Source organism: Lotus japonicus, chromosome 5 (assembly GCF_012489685.1).
Source record: "Lotus japonicus ecotype B-129 chromosome 5, LjGifu_v1.2".
Classification (NCBI taxonomy): domain Eukaryota; kingdom Viridiplantae; phylum Streptophyta; class Magnoliopsida; order Fabales; family Fabaceae; genus Lotus; species Lotus japonicus.
Window position 1 is genome coordinate 17,226,579 of NC_080045.1, and position 19,055 is coordinate 17,245,633.

At 36.1% G+C, this 19,055-nt stretch overlaps 2 long non-coding RNA genes across 2 annotated transcripts; one reads left to right on the forward strand and one right to left on the reverse strand.

Annotated features, from left to right (window-relative positions):
* The first annotated feature begins 1,619 nt into the window (after positions 1-1,619).
* Positions 1,620-4,701, forward strand: LOC130717725 (uncharacterized). The gene is made up of 4 exons (XR_009012381.1): positions 1,620-1,870; positions 2,506-2,674; positions 3,367-3,449; positions 3,532-4,701. It is a non-coding gene; the product is annotated as an uncharacterized LOC130717725 (long non-coding RNA).
* Positions 4,702-7,969: 3,268 nt separating this feature from the next.
* LOC130717724 (uncharacterized) lies at positions 7,970-13,297 on the reverse strand. Its single transcript, XR_009012380.1, has 3 exons — positions 8,981-13,297; positions 8,424-8,871; positions 7,970-8,310 (listed from the first exon to the last, which is right to left on the reverse strand). It is a non-coding gene; the product is annotated as an uncharacterized LOC130717724 (long non-coding RNA).
* Between the last annotated feature and the right edge of the window lie 5,758 nt (positions 13,298-19,055).

Genomic DNA, 19,055 nt, shown 5'->3' on the forward strand with positions numbered 1-19,055 from the left:
TGTTTTAGACCAATGGTCATAAGTGCTTGCTCATTATTGACATTTTGTGTTTTATTAATTCAAGATATCCTTTTGTCAAAACAAGTATCGTCCATGCTATTATAAAGCTCTAGCTTCTCATGGATTTATAGTTACTTGTTTAGGAAATCTTGAATTGATTTTATGTCAACTTCTGCAGAGCATTTTGTTGTTTAGCCAACATATAATGTTTACTTTTGTTGGGCTAAAATGCACTTAAACCTTTGTGGAATTTTGTTTGTGGCTTTGATGGTACCTAAAGAACTTCTATACCCCTTGTGATAAAATTTCAGACTCTAGTATTGGAGTACATTATTAATAATTGTATCTTCATTGATCTAAGACTTTATTGTTGGAATCACATAACTCATGTGGTTAAAGTCTTTTGATGTTCAAGATCAGTGGGAGTCTGAATTGTAATTTATGAGATATGTTGTTGGCTTGTTATCATATCTCTTATAGCATTTTAGATGCTTGGGTCATTTTATAGAATAGCACTTCTTGTTACTATTGTGCTTTTTATGTCCATCTTTGTTTTATATGAAATATAAGCCTTTGTTACATATGATTATTATCCAATTACGGGAGGTCTCCACACAACAAATGGATCTAGGATAGGCTCTGATACCATATTAGAAATTAGGGAGGTCTAACTCAACCCAAATGCTAGCTCAAGAGTTGAGGTTTGCTCTACCCTGTATAAACACTTAGTTGGCCACATCTCTAGCCAATGTGAGACTTCTAACACTGGTATCAGAATTGTGAAACTGACTAGCAATTAACAGAACTGTAGTATATACTTACTGAAATAGATGAATAACACTGAGAAATTCTAATTACAAAGATAACATAGTTCTGATCACAAAGATAACAGAAATCCCTAAAAGAAAGGAAGAGAATTAGAGAACACTGGTTCCACAACCAGTTCTGGTTTCAAACACCAGATCCTAACTCCTATTTTCCCAATAACTGCTTCCTAACTCTTAGGAACTGCTACTTATAACTTCCTAACCAGAGTTATTCTTTACTAACTAGAGTCTAATTAGTTAAACTCTTATTAAAAAATATTTTAAACTTAGCCAGCATTCCTAAACTTCTTCCTTACGTAAACTTTCTGCACAACTGGTTTAGGCAAAGGTCTATCACAGTTCACAGTTATTGAATTAGCTTGTTGGGAAATATGCCGATGATGGAGTTGGCAGGATGTTATGGGATGTGTAACATCTTTATATTGGGCCGTATATTTGCTATTTTTCCTCTTTTTTTTTTGAAATGTGGTACTTAATTTATTATAGGGGAAGGGAAGAAGTGAACTTCTGGATGATGAAATTTAAGTTGTCTCAAGTCACATGATGTAATATTAGATTACATTTCTTTTGTTCCTAAAATGTTTTTTGAATTACTCCCTCTTTAATTTTTCTTTCGTTTTTAGTGCCCACTTTTAATAAAATAATGTTTTTAGTCCCTCACTACTCACTCGGGTGCCTTTAGAGACTAAAAGCACATAGCTGTCTTATTTTTATGGACTAAAAATGGAATTTTTTTTATGTGGGACTAATTCTGAAAAATTTCATATTTTTAGGGACCAAAAACCTGTTTAAGCCATTATTCTGGAGATTGATTATTTTGCTGAACATTCTCATCAATTACTGAACTTCTGTATTGAAAAATTGTTATAAGACCTTTATTTGATTGGACATATGGCCACTTATCAATTCTTTCATGATTTCATCTTTTATTTGGACTATAAAGGCAGCCTATAAAAGCTGCAGTGGCAGCTACTGCAGAGCATCTTGCGGGTTTGCTCCCCCTTCATCTTGTTTATGGACGAGCCCATGAGACTGCAATTGAGGTACACTTTTATATCCAGTCTGTTTCTATCAGTGTTTTTAGATGTAATTTATTCCAGATGTCTTTCATTTCTTGAGGAATTTCAATTCTTGTGTATTGACTGTAGCTGGGCCTACAAAACTCTGGTCTGGGCTTCACTTAAGCCGTTAAAATGCCAACATTCTGTTTTTTTCCCTTTCTGTTTTGGCTGTTAATTGGGTGATGCTCCTCCCTCACTCTGTAAAACCCTGAGGAAAAAAAATATAAGCATAGCAAATGGAACTGTAGAGAGCTGAAGCACTTTAAAATTCATTCTGGAAGAACTGAAGAAGATGCTTGATGCCTTTATCAACTACATACGGATTCATTTATATAATATATATGAGTCTAATAACTATATACTGAGAGTGTGAATATGTCTTACACGGCCACATCATAATTGTATTATAATTAGTAAAGACCAAAAAGGCAATATTGTAAAATATGATTCGACCTATATGTAAAATCTGTTACACTGGCACTGTATAGTTATTAAATTATTTTTTATACTAGCATGTACGGTGTCCCAGGTTCCTAGAATAGTCAATATGTGAAGTGCAACCTCATTATCATGTATATTTGAAGCACTGTGTTGAGATTTACTTCTGAACATGACAGGACTGGATATGGTCAGTGGGTTGCAACCCTTTCTCCATTACATCACAAGGTTGGCACATTTCACAGTTCCAGTCTGATTTGATTGCTCGGAGTTATGTCATCACTACTCTTGAAGAATCAATTCAGCTGGTTAATTCTGCCATTCATCTTCTACTAATGGAACGTACTAGTATCCTTGTGTAGTATTGCAGCTATTTAATGATAGGGAAGTTACCATTTTCTGAACACATCAATGGGATCATTCTTGGAATATTTCTTGACCACTATTTTTTAATCTGTTGTCTTTCCTCTCTCAAGAGTTCTTCCTTCATACTTTTACAAACAAAGTTAAGATCAAAATGAGATCTCAGACATAAGCTTATGAAAAGTGGTTCTGTTTTAAGGGGAAATATTAGGTTATTCCCTGAATTATGTTTTTCATGCATTAGGGCACAGATTGAAGTTACAATCAGTCTTGAACTTTCACCCAAAAGCTTAAGTTTGTAGATGGTTGATTAATTTTCAAATATTATATGAAAGCCTTCTTGTGATTTGTGATTTGTGATTTGTGATTTGTGATTTGTGATTTGTGACCTAGTGGTTATGGGCTCAACCCTTGCTACTCTCTCGACTCTTACATAAATATCAGACATATTGAGACGGAAAAACTATGATGTATCTTTAAGAATTCATGTTTCGTATTCCGCGATTTCATCTATTGCAGTTGACCTGAGTGATAGAAAAATATTAAAGCAGATGCTGCTATTTTGTTAATGATGGGAACTCAAAGCTGCCATTTGTTTCTCAGGAATATTATACTGCCTTTGTTTTTGTTGTGATGCAAGATTAATTATCTGTTCATGAATTCTTAACAAAACAAAGCTGAAAAAACTTTCAAGATCTTCTAGTCCCAGGAGCATGAACTTGTAAACAAATACAATTATGTCGTTGGCCTTTGGAGAAGGGTGAGTACCTGTTATTAATAGCTTCTATCAAATTTATTATCTTATTCTTAAACAGTCGATACCATGAATGTTGTAATTTCAGGTATCAACTGTCACTGGAGAATTGCGTTACGTTGATGCATTGAGGCTGCTAAACACCTTGGAGGATGCATCCCAAAGGTTAGAAACTAGACAGTGTTCTACTACACACATTTCAATAGACAAAACATAAGGAGAAGATATGATACTGTTAAAGTCCCACATTGACTAAAGATATGACCAAAGAAAATGTATTGCAAATCCCGCCCCAAAGCTAGACTTTGGGGTAGTTAGGCCTAGCCAAAATTCTTAAGATGATATTAAAGTCAATCCAAGATTCATTATTGAGCCACCCATGATGGGTCATCTGCAAAAGTTTAAAGTTTGAGAATCTACCCAACCCACAGTTGTTCCATGAAAAATTAATGAAGTCAATCTGGCCCGCGATTATTTTAGGAGAATTTGGTAAGTTGATCTGTCCCGTAAATATCCCATGATGAGCATGAGGGCATTTGTGTAAAATATCCAGTAAGTCATTGCTCCAGATATCCGGTCCTGAGCATGAGGGTGGTTTTAATGTCCTAAATTGACTAAAGATATGTCCAAAATAGTTTTAATAAAAGGGAAAAATTTAACCAACACAAGTAAAAACTTGTGCAAGGTTACACAACAGGCATTTGACCCATTATAACAAGTTTTTTTTAAAAAAAATCAAAAAACATATTTTCTTAATTAAATATTTATCTTTAATTAATTTCAAAAAAAAAAACATATATCCTTAATATGTTCCTCTTCTCTCTACCTTCTTCACCTCTTCTCTCTTCAACACCAGATTCAAATTTCTATCAATCTCAGACATGTCTCTCTTCAACACCTCCGTGCCGGAAAACTCCACCACCAGCTGTACTTCAACCCCAAAACTCATCCCCACCACCTCATCACAAAATAACCCTTTTCCCTTATCTCTGTACCTTTTCCCTTCTCTCTCTGCATCTCCATTCTGCCAGTGTCATTGGGGTTCCCGGCGGCGGAGCAGTTGCCGGTGACAGGATGTGCGACCATGGAAGCTTCTGATCAACCCATTTTCTTGCCGGCTTCCCAGATCTCGTCCACCCAAGCGCTTTTCCCAGATCTGGTTCGTTCGGAGAAGCCAGATCTCCTTTCCCGACTCCATCTTCCTCACCCTTTGATGGCGGCGCAAACCACCAACGCACTCCCATTGTTGCGGCTGAATGGAATCAGACGCTCGGCGTTGAAGGTGGATGAAGTAACGACAACAATGGCTTTGAGAAGCATGTTGTGTGTGTTCGTTTGTTCATTCAGGATTGTAAGAGGAAGGGAAGCTTCAACATGAATTCATCCAAGGCTACAGTTCTTCTTTTTCTCTGTTTACAAATTTTATGATATGTCCAAATGGTTTGAAGGTCTGGAAATGTTATTACTGAGGGTGTGGATCTGGGTAAAAATAAAAACTTTGATGTTGGTGGAAGGAGATGGAAGCAAAACACAGAAATTTTGAATTTTGATTAACAGAGGAGAAGTTGGTTTTCTGGGTAAGAAGAGAAAGAAGTGAAGAAGAAGAAACAGATCTGATTTTGGTTGTGGAAATCTTCCCCTGAGATCTCTCCAGAATAAGAGATTAGGTTGTAATTTTAACCCTAAATTTATTTTGAAGGAAAAAGGAAAGGTTTGATGATGAGTGAATTAGGAGAGATTTCAGGGAAGAAGAAGATCCTCAACGGATTTTTAACCCTAAATTCTTTTTTTTTTTGAAATATTGAATAATAATTAACCTAATCCTCATTAACTAATTTACTAATTTTTAAGTTCTTTGATTTTTTTTTAAAAAAACCTGCTGAACCTGCTACCATAGGTCAAAAGGCACTTGTGTAACCTTACACAAGCTTCTATTTGTGTATGCTAAATTCCTCCTAATAAAAGGTAGGTTCTATCTTCATCCTTAAGCTCATATTCTTAAGAGATGCCTCTTACTAAAACTAGAAAAATATGTTAAAAATACAATACAAAACCATTCACTTTGAAGCTTGACCAACGTATTCAACTTGAGTGCTTGGCAAACAATTGATAAGTATGGGTTTATACTATCATGCCTAATACGGCATACCAAACGGGCCCTATAAAACAAACCTAACAATTTTGTTTCCTTGTGGGTTAACTAAATGTGATTGCATAAAGCTCATCCAGTGTGATTATACCCTTGTAAATGTCATGGGAGTAAAAAGAGGAAAGGAAAATGCGAAATGTTTTGGAGTATAATCCAGCGAAGTTTGTTGGTCCCTCTATGTTTCTTACTCGAGATTGTTTCAAGAGGGTGTATTTGACAGTTGAAGATTAGTGGTCCTTATTACATTAGAGAATTTTCTTTTGTTCTTTTGATCTCTCTCTCTCTCTCTCTCTCTCTCTCTCTCTCTCTCTCTCTCTCTCTCTCTCTCTCTCTCTCTCTCTCTCTCTCTCTCTCTCTCTCTCTCTCTCTCTCTCATGTATTATGGGATAGAAGTTTGTCCTGAGTGTGGAGAGAGGATGAAAAGCACAACTACTTTCTCTATTGCTTTTCATTGGTTCGAAGGTAGCCTTTGTGTTTCTGTGTAGGGTCTGTTCAGTGAAGAGCCTGTTCTTTATTGGTTCGTTTTGTAACAGTCTAACACAACTTGACTTTTCACTGTTGCAGGTTTACTGAACAAGTTAATACCACTGTTTCCCTTCTCCATCCAATTAACTGCACAAGAGATAGAAAAATACACGTAGTGTTTGATATGACAACTATACCTGCATTTTTTGTTGTTCTTGGGTGCCTTTATATGGTATTGAGGCCAAGGCGACCAAAACCAAAGATCAACTGAGGTTTCAACATACTGTAGTGAATTCTAATTGAAGAATGTTGCAAGGAGTTTCTCTGTTGGCAAGTACAAGCCTTTGTGGAAAGGATTTACTATTTCATGATATATGTACATAGTTTTGTAGTAGAGTTAGAAGGTTTCGCTGGTAATGGATAGCGCCTCAGCAAATTGTAAGCATATTTTTGCCTACTTTTATGCAACAATTTTGCCAATCTGCAAATTAAGCTATCTTAAAGCTAGTAATTTATGAGTTTCTCATGCCATTTCGCCTCGGCAAATGGTAATGTCCTTCCCCACCCATGCACCCCTCTTAAGTGAATTGATAATGTTAATTAAAACATTGTGTCTATATCTTTCTTCTTATATATTTAAAGAGTCAATCTATTTAATACATATGAAGAGAGAGATAGACACAAGATTTCAACTTGACAAAGTTGAGAGTTTACAAATGAGAGGATCATGAACCCTACCAAAAGGGACTATCCATGTTTATGGAGAAGTGTATGATAGTTTAAGTGTCCAATCAATTTTCTCATTTTCAAGGCCTAGCGTTAATGAAGCTCAACCTCTCCGTAGCCCTAGACCAAGAAAGTTTATAGTATTTGTTTTCTCGGTTTTGTTATATATATATATATATATATATGTATATATGTATATATATATTAAAAGAACTGTCCAAAAGAAATTCGTTTTACAAATGGATAACATTTCCAAGATGTTTTGATATTTTAGTTCTAAAAATTTAAAAAAGGAACTTTTTATGAGAATAGTTTTGAAACAGTCAACACAATGTGAGCAAATTGCTTCTAAAGATTTCCAAGGATTTCAAGAAGAAAATACAAATGAGAAAAAGTGCAAAGAGAAAGAGAGATTAAGGCTATGTTTAGTATGACCAAGTTATTAGAAATTAGGCTGAATATACATTTCTTGTTGGATTATATATATATATATATATATATATATATAAGGGATGTATCTTGTGAGAAAAAATTTCTTATGGGAGAACATGAGAATAAATCGTGACTGTTAGATCTAATTTTGGATGGTCAAGATTAAAACATGAAGTCATGTGACTTTTTAAAAAGTCACATGACATTTTTAAGTGAACATGTGATCATTAATTAGTTTTAATCTTTATCATCCATGATTAGATCCAACAATCACGATTTATTCTCATGTTCTCACATAAGAACTCCTTTCTCACAAGATATATTATATATATATATATATATATATATATCTGTGTGTGTGTGAGAAATGTGATATTACGTGAGAAAATGAGAATAAATCACGACCGTTGGATTTAATCAAGAATGATCTAGATTAAAATATGAAGTCATGTGACTTTTTTAAAATGTCACGCGACTCTTTAAAATGATCACATGGTCATTAATTTGATTTAATCTGAACCATTCATGATTAGATCTTACGGTCGTGATTTATTCTCATTTTCTCACGTAAGATCACCTTTCTCATAAGATATATCCCATATATATATATATATATATATATATATATATATATATATATATTAGTCATTTATATATCAAGTGAGTATCCATAGGTATGAATACATCAATATTCGTATCCGCTCCATTAATAAATGGATAGTGAAAATATCCATTAAATATATCCATGAATACCCACTAATACGAATAATTTTACCTATTAGGTTTTTATCTGCCAGTGTGGATAATTTTGACACATCATACACAGGGTAAGATATACATGCGGCAACAACAAGACCACAAATATATCTTTATCTTTCTAAAAAAAACTACGAACATGTGGCCCAAGCATCTTCTGGCCTAGCAGCTCGCTATGATAATTATTGTGAAGGGTATATGTCGGTAAACAACCGAAGTCAAATATGATTTGAGCCTATGTTCCCCCAAATTGGGGATGAGTTTAGAAGAATTTTAAAGGGAAAGCCTTCCCTTTCATTTTCCTCTACGTCTATCACTCCGCCTCCGCTCACTCAAAACCTAAGTCAGGGTAAACCAAAGAAAAAAATCAAAGTTAAACTACTTTCATTCCCGTTGAAGGATTCAAAGAGCTAACTTCTAGCAAAAGAAATTGAGATAGTGAGTTAGTGTACCGTAAGTAGCAGAAAATAGGGATGTCCTCAAATTGAGCTCCAAAGAAGGAGGTAGAGTGGTTATCTTGTTTAAGACATGAGGTGAAACCAAAGTAGAGTGCAACAACTTATGATTCCAGACCCCACTCAAAATAATTTGGTCATTAGTAAGGAGAGCACAAGCTAGATTCCCACAAATGACATTTTGGAGTGAGCGAACGAGGATATGTGTCGAGGCAAAGGTCATGACGAGACGTAAATGTACTCTTAGCCTTCATGCTTCAGACATGGTTATGGAGAAGTGTCCAAAATAACATTAGCAAACACCACAGATATGGGCACAATATGCTGTGTAATAGTGTTCATTGAACTTCGTAGTCATTCATGGTGACAAGTACCCCATGAATTTGGGGTAGTTTGATTATAGCTTCACGTAGATCCCTTACAACAGTTTTCAAGGGCTGAATGACTGCAGTAAAAATTGAGAAATTATTGTTTGTTCATCATTTGATTCCACATGAGAGTCTAACATATAGTACGAAGCAAAAACTAACTGGAATGGAGTTAATATTTTTTACCTATTCTTCCACGTTTCCACAACTTGATCAGGTTCATTGTTGGTTATTTTTCCAAGTACTAGAAAAAAGCTAAATTACTTCGATTCAAAATTATCCTTACCCCTGGCTGCATTTCCTTCTTCATTGAACATGACCTCTCTAACTCGGTCCCGAACACTCCTAGCACCCACAAACTCATCATTTGCTATGAGCCCAGTCAGAAAAACATTGGCAAATACCCCATATATGGGCATCAATGTGTCATGTAATAGCTTATGACACTTTGTAGTCATAGTACCCCGTGAATTTGTTACAGTTTGATTATACCTTCACGTAGATTCTTCAGAGCAGTTTTGAAGGGTTGAATGATATGTTCAACATGCTCGCAAGACCTCAATATCCACTTGTAGTAAAAATTGAGATTTTTTTTTGTAAGAACAAAATCTTTTCATCCAAATGTGTGGTTGAGAAAGTCTTTCGGGCATATCAAATGCTTGTTGTATACACATTCTAGTAACAAACAATGCAATTTATAGTCTTAAACAAGTAAAAAAAAGTTTCCTCTGAACATAAAATCAGTTTTGTGTGTCGTGTCCTGCCTTCTCTTGTGTTGTGTCCTGTCCTGCTTGCTTTGTAGGCGCTTGCCCTGTCTTCTCTCCTCTTCTTTCTTCTCAGGCTTCTCCTCAGAGCCTCCTCCCAGGTTCTCAGTTTTCTCCTCCCCTGAGTTTGCTTTTGGAGGGCTCTGCCATGGTCTTATTTTATGCTTGTATGGCTTTCCTGAATTATCATCAGCTAACCTTTTTCTCATGAATGAAGTCAACTTTGGGAGTTTTTGTAGCTTTGAAAATTCTTGCACTGTTGTCTTTTCTGATTCGGCTCCCTCTTTTGCTAGAGCATCCGCTAATTCATTAGCCTCTAAATGCAGTTTTTTAAATTAAATATTCTCAAAGGATTCCCCATCCATGAAAGCTCTAAGGCGTGCTATCTCTTCATTGTTCGGCGACCCCTCTCCATCCACCATGTTTAGGGGCGGTCTTACTGTCGCTATATACCACCACCTTCTTAACTCTCTTTTGTTGACACCTCAATGCTCATATATAAATGACATGTTCTTTGGCTGGAAGGGAGTTTTGAGGCACCCCTTCTACCTCAAGCTGCTTGTAAAATCCTTCAATAAATTTGCCCCTGTGATCCTTTATATACCCTCCCATCCCCAGTTTTTTTTTTCCTTTTCCCCTCTTAATGCGTCATCAACATACGCCCCATGAAATCCTTCGGGTGGCATTGGACACGACACGTATATAGTAGTGGCTTTCTCCTTAGTTGGAAGGGTTTCCAAAAACCTCCTAATGTCAAATCCGACTCCAATGCCAACTCCAAAGCTCATGCATAATTCCTAATCCTTCTTTTTCCATTTAGTTTCATCATTTTCACAGTTACAGTTCGTTCACCATATAATTCCAAATGAGAGTCTAACATATAGTATGAAGCAAAAACTAACTAAATGGAAATGATATTTTTACCTGTTCTTCTACGTTTAACACAGCTTGATCAGATTGTTGGTCATTTTTAAGTAAGAGTAATACTGAACATTCCCGAAAACACTAAACATTTTAAAACTTCCAAAGCTCACAAGATAATAACTAGCAAAAATTTGAAGTAAAGAGTACACAAAATACTCCAAACCTTCGAGACTTCACAAGACAAAGAGTATCATTAACAAAAAAGTGCATTTCAGACCTCACAAAAAACTAAAACTTCATCTTCCACTAAAGTACTTATAAGTCTCCAAAATGTGGCAACAAACGTTGGTTTATCTGCCTTTAGTTTTTCTAGCAACATACTAAGATTACAATCATTAAGGTCAAACTCGTTAGACAATTCTTGTTGACACTCCACCCGAGCATTGACAACCTCGTCAGCAGATTCATTTGCACCTTGACTAATCAGTAAAAAGTGGCAAGAATCCAATTGGTCAGCATCTTCCCTAATTGCAATAAATAATTTTGTCTTTTGATGGTCACGCTTTTGATGCGGGCTATTTAATGTCCTAATAGAATTATCAGTGTTCGAACTGGAACCAGAAAATAGCTTAATTACTTCAAACTAAAAAGCATCCACACCTCCAGTTGAATTCCATTCTTCATGGAACATGACCTTTCTAGCTTGGTCCCGACCACTCCTATCACCCACGAGCTCATCATTTGTTAGGAGCTCAACTATAAAAATATAGGCAAATACCCCGATATGGGCATTAATGTGTCGTGTAATGGTGTTTATGTCACTTCATAGTCATTCACCGCGGCAAGTACCTCGTAAATTTGCTCCAGTTTAATTATAGTTTCACGTAGATCCTTCACAGCAGTTTCCAAAGGCTGAATGACATGTTCCACATGCTCGCAAGCACGCAAGACTTTAATATCCACGTGTTGTAAAAACTGTGGAATTGTTGTTCCTTCACCATTTAATTCCACATGAAAGTCTAACATATAGTATAACAAAAACTAACTGAAATGAAAATGATATTTTCACATGTTCTTCTACGTTTCACACAATTTGATCAGGTTCATTGTTGGCCATTTTTAAGAAAAAGTAATGCTGAACATTCCAGAAAACACTAAACAGTCCAGAACTTTCAGACCTCAAATGATAAATATAACTAGCAAAAAGTTGAAGTAAAGATGTACATAAAATATTGCATACCTCACAAAACAAAGAATACCATCAACAAAAAAAGTGCATTCCAAACCTCACAAAAAACTAAAACTTTATCTTCCACTAAAATACTTATAAGTCTCTAAGGGCCGACAAAATGTGGCAGCAAACTTCGGTTTACCTACCTCAGTTTTTCTAGCAACATAACTAGATCACAATCATTAAGGTCAAATTCCTCAAACAATTCTTATTGACACACCACACATGCATATGCAACTTCGTCAGCAGGCTCATTTTCATTTTGACTAATCAGTAAAAAGTGGCAAGAATCTAATTGGTCAGCATCTTCCCTAATCGCAAGAACTAATTTCGTCTTTTGATAGGCACGCTTTCGATGCAAGTTATTTAGTTTGATTATAGCTTTACGTAGATCTTTCACAGCAGTTTCCAAGGGTTGAATGACATGATAGGTCATCTGCAAGTGTACAGACTTAACCCGGTTTTAATAATTATCGAACCACAGAGACCTGAGGATTGAATCTTTAGTTTCTATTGCCAAAGTTTGAAGTGAGAAAACAATAAATAACATATGCAATTGAGTTGATTGTGCAGCAAGGTAAACAGTGATATGATAAGTAAAATATATAAGAGAAGAATGCTTTGGGTTTATAATCCACTAATTTAGGGTAAGTAGCCAAGTTCTAATTCATGTTATTCTCTAAGTGAAATCTAGATGATTTAATCTCATTAATTACTTGTCGATTTTGCCGTACGAGTAATCCTTTTAAGCTAAAACCAGTCACAATGTCTTGTTATTTCGTGAGTTAACTTAAAGCATTAAGAAAGATAAGTCGGATCAACAAACTTGAAGTCCATCCCTATGTCTAGTGTAATGAAACAAATCAAGTAACTTCAAAACAGGTTCCCTAATTCCAAGTCTCCGGTCGGTTTCAAAGAAATTAGTAAGAGGCTAACATGCATACAAGCTTGAATCAACGGAAGGAAGCTAATCCTAGGCTTGTTTAATTCGGTGAGAAGCAAGCATACATGAAAGCAATAAGTTCAGAAGTTGAAGTTCTAGCATAAAGATAACATGAGTTAGAACAAGGATTTATAACCTACTCATTTATTAGCTTCATAAAAACCCAAAACATAAAGAAGTTTAGCCAAGCATGGCTATGGAGAACAAGATCATACCTTTGGAGAAGGCAATGGCCTGCTCACAAATGGAAGAAGAAACTAGAGCTATTTTATGCTAGAATGATGGTGTCCAGGGATGATTACAATGGAAGCCAAGGGGTCTATTTATAGGATGTTTGGGAGCCCTTTTTATGTCCTTCTTCTGAGTTGTTCAAATCCATGTGATTTCTCTCTTTTAATTAAACAAAGCTGGCCAAGAAAACAGCCCATGCTCCCACGGTTTCAGCTGGAGTTTTTTAGCATTTTAAGAGCTTTTCCAACCTTGCAACCAGCTCATTCATGGATCCTTGTCTTCCTTTTCATCAAAGGAGTGAGTCATCATCAATCATAGTGTGATAAACTACTCAAGGACAGCAAGAACATCCCAAAAACTCAAGCTGAATCATTGAACTTTCCAGCTTTGAAGTCCTAGCCGTGGGCTTCCTCTATGTCCTTTTGTTTGCCCATGCTTCTCTTGCATTGTTTAGTCATACTTTCAAGGAACACTCCATGAGAAAATTGCAAGCTGAATCAATGTATATTCATAAAGCAAAGTTTGATTTTTTTTTAATCATTCTTTATGAATCATTCTTTATTCCATGCTCTTGCTTTTCTTTCTTTATCTTGTCCAAGCTACTTTTGAGATATTCTTCATTCTTTTTGCCTCCTATTCAGCCCTTGAAATCATCTTGTCCCCCTTGACTTGATTTTTAATTGATTTCCTCAATTCTTTACACCATCTTTAAGCCACCAACAAAGTAAACAATGATAAAACAATTTGTGCTTCATGACTAGGCTGCCATAAGAGCTTCTTTTCCTTATTTTTCTCCAAGCTTTTTCGGCCATCTCCTATCCTTTTTTCTTTTGGAAACTTTTCAATTAACAAAGCTATTAAGCACATGAGTGAGGCAAGGTTAGGAAAATCAGAATATATCACAATAATTTCTAGGTAGAAAAACTTAAGTGAATGCCCAAGATGCCCTTAAATGTTCTAACATGACCAAAGATGCAAAGGTTGCAACTCTAAGGGCCAAAACCTCATTAAAACACACTAAAAGGATTTAAAAGCAAATAAAGTGTAAAATTATTTAAAATGATAATGCAAGACTCAATTTACTAAGTTAAAAACAAAGAAAATGACAATTAAAACACTTAAAATTAACAACAATCTCAGGGTCATCAGTTACTAGTGTTTGAATTTCTACATAAATAAAGTTTCGTATCATCATATGGAGCAAAATTGAAATTCTGGAAATTTTCTTGGGTAACTACGAACATGCGGCAACAACAAGACCACAAAAATATATCTTTATCTTTCTAAAAAAAACTACGAACATGTGGCCCAAGCATCTTCTGGCCTAGCAGCTCGCTATGATAATTATTGTGAAGGGTATATGTCGGTAAACAACCGAAGTCAAATATGATTTTAGCCTATGTTCCCCCAAATTGAGGATGAGTTTAGAAGAATTTTAAAGGGAAAGCCTTCCCTTTCATTTTCCTCTACGTCTATCCCTCCGCTCACTCAAAACCTAAGTCAGTGTAAACCAAAGAAAAAAATCAAAGTTAAACTACTTTCATTCCCGTTGAAGGATTCAAATAGCTAACTTCTAGCAAGAGAAATTGAGATAGTGAGTTAGTGTACCGTAAGTAGCAGAAAATAGGGATGTCCTCAAATTGAGCTCCAAAGAAGGAGGTAGAGTGGTGATCTTGTTTAAGACATGAGGTGAAACCAAAGTAGAGTGCAACAACTTATGATTCCAGACCCCACACAAAATAATTTGGTCATTAGTACGGAGAACACAAGCTAGATTCCCACAAATGACATTTTGGAGTGGGCGAACGAGGATATGTGTCGAGGCAAAGGTCATGACGAGACGTAAATGTACTCTTAGCCTTCATGCTTCAGACATGGTTATGGAGAAGTGTCCAAAATAACATTAGCAAACACCACAGATATGGGCACAATATGCAGCATAATAGTGTTCATTGAACTTCGTAGTCATTCATGGTGACAAGTACCCCATGAATTTGGGGTAGTTTGATTGTAGGTTCACGTAGATCCCTTACAACAGTTTTCAGGGGCTGAATGACTGCAGTAAAAATTGAGAAATTATTGTTTGTTCAGCATTTGATTCCACATGAGAGTCTAACATAAAGTACGAAGCAAAAACTAACTGGAATGGAGTTAATATTTTTTACCTATTCTTCCATGTTTCCACAACTTGATCAGGTTCATTGTTGGTTATTTTTTCAAGTACTAGAAAAAAAAGCTAAATTACTTCGATTCAAAATTATCCTTACACCTGGCTGCATTTCCTTCTTCATTGAACATGACCTCTCTAACTCGGTCCCGAACACTCCTAGCACCCACAAACTCATCATTTGCTATGAGCCCAGTCAGAAAAACATTGGCAAATACCCCATACATGGGCATCAATGTGTCATGTAATAGCTTATGACACTTTGTAGTCATATCACCCCGTGAATTTGTTACAGTTTGATTATAGCTTCACGTAGATTCTTCAGAGCAGTTTTGAAGGGTTGAATGATATGTTCAACATGCTCGCAAGACCTTAATATCCACTTCTAGTAAAAATTGGGGTTTTTTTTTTTGTAAGAACAAAATCTTTTCATCCAAATGGGTGTTTGAAAAAGTCTTTTGGGCCTATCAAATGCTTGTATACACATTCTAGTAACAAACAATGCAATTTATAGTCTTAAACAAGTAAAAAAAAAGTTTCCTCTGAAAATAAAATCAGTTTTGTGTGTCGTGTCCTGCCTTCTCTTGTGTTGTGTCCTGTCCTGCTTGCTTTGTAGGCGCTTGCCCTGTCTTCTCCTCTTCTTTCTTCTCAGGCTTCTCCTCAGAGCCTCCTCCCAGGTTCTCAGTTTTCTCCTCCCCTGAGTTTGCTTTTGGAGGGCTCTGCCATGGTTTTATTTTATGCTTGTATGGCTTTCCTGAATTATCATCAGCCAACCTTTTTCTCATGAATGAAGTCAACTTTGGGAGTTTTTGCAGCTTTGAAAATTCTTGCAGTGTTGTCTTTTCTGATTCGGCTCCCTCTTTTGCTTGAGCATCCGCTAATTCATTAGCCTCTAAATGCAGTTTTTTAAATTAAATATTCTCAAAGGATTCCCCATCCATGAAAGCTCTAATGCGTGCTATCTCTTCATTGTTCGGCGACCCCTCTCCATTCACCCTGTTTAGGGCGGTCTTACTGTCGCTATATACCACCACCTTCTTAAATCTCTTTTGTTGACACCTCAATGCTCCTATATAAATGACATGTTCTTTGGCTGGAAGGGAGTTTTGAGGCACCCCATCTACCTCAAGCTGCTTGTAAAATCCTTCAATAAATTTGCCCCTATGATCCTTTATATACCCTCCCATCCCCAGTTTTTTTTTTTCCTTTTCCCCTCTCAGTGCGTCATCAACATACGCCCCATGAAATCCTTCGGGTGGCATTGGACACGACACGTATATAGTAGTGGCTTTCTCCTTAGTTGGGAGGGTTTCCAAAAACCTCCTAATGTCAAATCCGACTCCAATGCCAACTCCAAAGCTCATGCATAATTCCTAATCCTCCTTTTTTCCATTTAGTTTCATCATTTTCACAGTTACAGTTCGTTCACCATATAATTCCACATGAGAGTCTAACATATAATATGAAGCAAAAACTAACTGAATGGAAATGCTATTTTTACCTGTTCTTCTACGTTTCACACAACTTGATCAGATTGTTGGTCATTTTTAAGTAAGAGTAATACTGAACATTCCCGAAAACACTAAACATTCTAGAACTTCCAAAGCTCACAAGATAATAACTAGCAAAAATTTGAAGTAAAGAGTACACAAAATACTTCAAACCTTCGAGACCTCACAAGACCAAGAGTATCATTATCAAAAAAGTGCATTTTAGACCTCACAAAAAACCAAAACTTCATCTTCCACTAAAGTACTTATAAGTCTCCAAAATGTGGAACAAACTTTGGTTTATCTGCCTTTAGTTTTTCTAGCAACATACTAAGATTACAATCATTAAGGTCAAACTCATTAGACAATTCTTGTTGACAGATTACAATCATTAAGGTCAAACTCATTAGACAATTCTTGTTGACACTCCACCCGAGCATTGACAACCTCGTCAACAGATTCATTTGCACCTTGACTAATCAGTAAAAAGTGGCAAGAATCCAATTGGTCAGCATCTTCCCTAATTGCAATAAATAATTTAGTCTTTTGATGGTCACGCTTTTTATGCGGCCTATTTAATGTCCCTATAGAATTATCAGTGTTCGAACAGGAACCAGAAAATAGCTTAATTACTTCAAACTAAAAAGCATCCACACCTCCAGTTGCATTCCATTCCTCATAAAACATGACCTTTCTAGCATGGTCCCGACCACTCCTATCACCCACGAGCTCATCATTTGTTAGGAGCTCAACTATAAAAATATAGGCAAATACCCCGATATGGACATTAATGTGTCGTGTAATGGTGTTTATGTCACTTCATAGTCATTCACCGCGACAAGTACCTCGTAAATTTGCTCCAGTTTGATTATAGTTTCACGTAGATCCTTCACAGCAGTTTCCAAAGGCTGAATGGCATGTTCCACATGCTCGCAAGCACGCAAGACTTTAATATCTATGTGTTGTAAAAACTGTGGAATTGTTGTTCCTTCACCATTTAATTCCACATGAAAGTCTAACATATAGTATAACAAAAACTAACTGAAATGAAAATGATATTATCACATGTTCTTCTACGTTTCACACAAATTGATCAGGTTCATTGTTGGCCATTTTTAAGAAAATGTAATGCGGAACATTCCAGAAAACACTAAACAGTCCAGAACTTTCAGACCTCAAAAGATAAAAATAAGTAGCAAAAAGTTGAAGTAAAGATGTACATAAAATATTACATACCTCACAAAACAAAGAATACCATCAACAAAAAAAGTGCATTCCAAACCTCACAAAAAACTAAAACTTCATCTTCCCCTAAAATACTTATAAGTCTCTAAGGGCCGACAAAATGTGGCAGCAAACTTCGGTTTACCTACCTCAGTTTTTCTAGCAACATAACTAGATCACAATCATTAAGGTCAAATTCCTCCAACAATTCTTATTGACACACCACACATGCATATGCAACCTCGTCAGCAGGCTCATTTTCATTTTGACTAATCAGTAAAAAGTGGCAAGAATCTAATTGGGCAGCATCTTCCCTAATCGCAAGAACTAATTTAGTCTTTTGATAGGCACGCTTTCGATGCGAGTTATTTAGTTTGATTATAGCTTTACGTAGATCTTTCACAGCAGTTTCCAAGGGTTGAATGACATGTTCTATATGCTCGCAAGCATGCAAGACCTCGATATCCACCTATAGTAAAAATTGAGGAATTATTGTTTGTTCACCATTTAATTCCACATGAAAGTCTAACATATTTTTTGAAGCAAAAACTAGCTGAAATGAAAATGATATTTTTACATGTTTTTCTATGTTTCCCATAGCTTGATCAGATTCATTATTGTTCATTTTTCCTAGAACCAGAAAAAATCCGTAATTACTTTGAATTGCAAAGTATTCACACCTCCAGCTCATTCCCTTCTTCATGCTAACAACACTCACACCAATACTTTTTTCAACTCTTGCTAGCAGTTTTTGTTTAAGGAGAAATAAATAAAATAAAAATCATAAAGTAGTGTTTTTATACAAATCATAAAGTAATTTGGCAATAAAAATTTTGTTAAAAAAGATTAAATAGATAAAGAAATGCTACCAACAACCTCTCGTTTCAACTCTTCCTAGCATTTATCATTATTATTAACAATAACACACACTAATGTTGCACCACCCTCATTGGCCGGGGTTATCATCAGCATCCTCATCGAGATTAGTCTTAACATCTACATCGGGGTTATCATTAGAATCCATACCGGGGTTAGCCTCAGCATCCACACCGGGGCTATCTTCAGCAAACCCGGCTCCAGTTGCATTAGCTTCGGGCGGCTGCTGGAACATGACCCCTCCAACGGTCTCCTTAGTTTTTTGAGCAAGCAATAGATTCCCTGCAGGTAGGTCTAGTGTCACCAGTGCTTGAGGCAGCTCCCAAACAATCAGCTTGGTGATCTGACCTTGTGGTGGTACCCCATCTAGGTAATTAGCACATGAAATTGCCGCAACAGTACAACTACCTCATGAACATGTTGCAAGACACTCTACATATGTTGCTGCCTCTTCAATTTTTTGGCCCAATT